Consider the following 3308-nt stretch of genomic DNA (forward strand, 5'->3'; position numbering starts at 1 on the left):
GAACTCAGGTAATATGGAATTTAGCCCGCGAATGAATGCTGCCGAAGAAATGTTCAAACCAAAAGGAAGTTTCCGAAACTGATAACAATCGCCGAAACAAAGGAAAGCTGTGTATTTTCTACATTCTGGATGAAGTTAGATCTGATAAAAGCTGGATCTGAGATCAATAGAAGACAACACTTTTACGCCATTAAAATTTTGAAGAAGTTCTTCCAACGTTTGCGGCCTGTCTGTTTCAGGAATAATGATAGTATTGATTTGTCTCGAATCTAAGACAAGCCTGATCGATCCATTTTTCTTCTCAACAACATGTAACGGATTGTTGTATGAGCTTACTGCAGGCTCAATAATGCCCTCGTCAAGCATAGATTGTATTTCTGTTCTAACACGGTCCCTATAATGTGCTGGAATTACGTATGGTCTAACACAAAATTTAGTATGCTCACGAACACGAAATTGGTATTGAAATCCCTTGATTGTTCCTGTTTTGTGAGTAAAAACTGTGGAATGTGCTTGTAAAATCTCAAAAAGGTCCTGCCTATCATTGTCATTACAATTCTCAATTGTTTGAATTTTATTCTGAATTAACTCATTAATTTCAAATATGCCGTCGATATCATCCCTGTCAGTACTTGCAGAGCGATTGTTAGTGTCCAGTTCCGTAGAAAATTCCGAACTGTTGTCTAACAGAAGGTAAAGCCGATTAATTTGCTCGTCATGGTTTGAGAGGCAATCTTCAAATTTCAAAGCTATTGACTTACCTTCCTTCTCTAAACTTATTTCAGCATCGTGAAAGTTTAAGATTGCTTTGTATTCATTCAAAAAGTCTACTCCCAATATAATTTCCGTCGACAATAATGGAACAATAAGAAAGCTCATAGAGAAGCTGTGGCTTAGACAAAAGAATTCTAAATTGGTTTGTTGGCGTACATCTACACTTTTTCCAAAGATTGCACCTTGTAATTTAATCTTACGTAACGGAAGTGTGGGGCAATCGTTCGATATGTTGCATTTTCTAAAAGCTGTTTCACTAATTACTGAAATGGGACTGCCAGGGTCAAGTACTGCCGTAAATTTTACGTCATTTAAAGTAATGTGAATCACAGGATATGCAATGTTGTTATGTTTTACGTCGTGTTCCTGGAGTAAGATGTCCCTAATGTCTTCCATTTTTACGTAGTTACTAGCTACGGCTGCTGCGTCGTTAGTGTCATACGTACGTTTTGTGGCTGCCAGCGGTATGAGTCATTGCCTATTGTCTCTTTGTTGGCGCACGTCGTTACGGGGATTAGGAGAACTAACTTCTACAAATTCGCCTTGCCGAGAGGGCCCAGCTCTGTTTGAATCCCGCCAGTTCTGATGCAATTCAGGTCTGTCGTTACGATCATATCGTCTGTCGTCATGTCGGTAGATTCCATAGTTTCTTTCTTGTCGGTCACGTGGTGGAGAATTTCTCCCTGAATCGTAACTGCGCGCTGGACCGTTGCGTCTAAAGTTATTCTGTCTCCCGTAATAATAATTATTTTGGTTCCCATATTGTCTGTTTCTCTGATTGTCTCTGTGATAGTCATTACCGCGGAGAGGCGATCTTTCCCTGTAATTATTACTACTCTGCCAACGTTTGTCATACGGGTGGTGTCTGTTTTGGTCACGATTTACGTTGAAAGAATAGCCATGTCGTGTATTATTTCTGTCATCGCGGAATTGTGACGAATGTGATCTGTAATTGTTGTGCTCCTGTTTTCGCGTTCCGCGATTGTCAGTGTCAATTTCCAGTTCTTGTAACAGTCCCTGAAAAGCTTCAATGTCGTCTTTGCAACGTCCTGCTAAAATAATATGTCGTAAATGTTCAGGCAGTTTGATTAAGCAAATGCGGATGAGTTCTGAGGGGCTGTATGGGTTTGACAGGTACTGATTCTTGTGCAACATGTCTTCAAAATATTTCACAAGACTGGAAAATTCAGATTGTTCGAAATGTTTCATCATTATGATGCTATGTTTTACTCGGTCTTGTGTAGCTTGAGACCAATATGCTGAGAGGAAGGCATGATAAAAATCTCCTTCACTGTGACAATCGTGAATGACCCATCGCATTCTTACAGCTGGTTCATTCTCCAAGTAGCCACACATAAATTCTAACCTGTGCTCCAGTGACCAGTTGGGAGGAAAACAATGAGAGAATTGATGGATCCACGCTTGTGGATGAATGTCGTTGGCAGAATTCTTAAATGTTTTGAATTTATGTGTAGTAATAAACAGCTTATAGTCAAAATCATCGTGTCGGCGAGTAGCATATCTGTCATTGTTACGTCGTGTCGGCGGTTCCATCTCAAAATTCGGTGCACCTTGCCAATTTCTTTCATAATTTCCGAAGTGTCCTGTGTTATTATCTTGTGGGTGTTCCGTATTTCTAAGTCCCTCTTCCCGTGTTGGGGCGCGAGTGTCCTCTGAAATACGTAATTCTTGTATTACCTGTGTCAGTTGATCTAGTACTTCCCGGATTTCTCTTTGGTGTTGCGTATTAATTTGATTCAGATTTTGTTTCAGTTTCCTAATTTGTTCGCACTCTTATGTCTCATTAAAGACTACCGGTTTTGTGTCATTCAGATTATCATCTACCTTCGTAGATAAATTATTTAGCTGATCCGAAAGTTCAACTACTTTCTCTGATAATGAATTAATTTCCCGCATGTGTCTTTCTGAACCAATTTTCAGAGTACCTACTGTGTCCTTTAAGTTTTCCTGAGTTTTTGCAAGTTGCGTAACCGAATCGGTAGATGCAACTGAGTCAAATTTAGCTTGCAAGGTCTCATGATTTTCATGAACAATAGTTTGCAGTTCTTTTATGGCTGCTTCGTGATTCTGTAATGCATTTTCATGCCGCGAAAAAATAAGTTGAAAATGCTCACAAATTTGAGTTTTTACGTCATTACAGACTTTTTGACGTTTCGATTCAATGTTATGTAACTCAGTATTTAAATCTTCACGTGTTTGTTCAAGAGTTTGTTCCAATGAGTCTAACTTTTTAAGATTTTGTTCCACTGTGTCTAACTTTTGAAGCTTTTGCTGTGTTTGTCTCTGATTTTGTTCCATTGTGTCTAACTGTTGCTGTGTTTGTCTCTGATTTTGTTCCATTGTGTCTAACTGTTGCTGTGTTTGTCTCTGATTTTGTTCCATTGTGTCTAACTTTTCAAGCTTTTGCCCCATTTGTTGCATTAATTGTAATAACAATGCACTGGTGTCTGAAACATGTTCCTCAGTGCTTTTCGGCAGTGAATTTGCACCGGCAACATTCACATTTTGACAAG

Source organism: Schistocerca nitens, chromosome 1, assembly GCF_023898315.1.
Source record: "Schistocerca nitens isolate TAMUIC-IGC-003100 chromosome 1, iqSchNite1.1, whole genome shotgun sequence".
Classification (NCBI taxonomy): Eukaryota; Metazoa; Arthropoda; class Insecta; order Orthoptera; family Acrididae; genus Schistocerca; species Schistocerca nitens.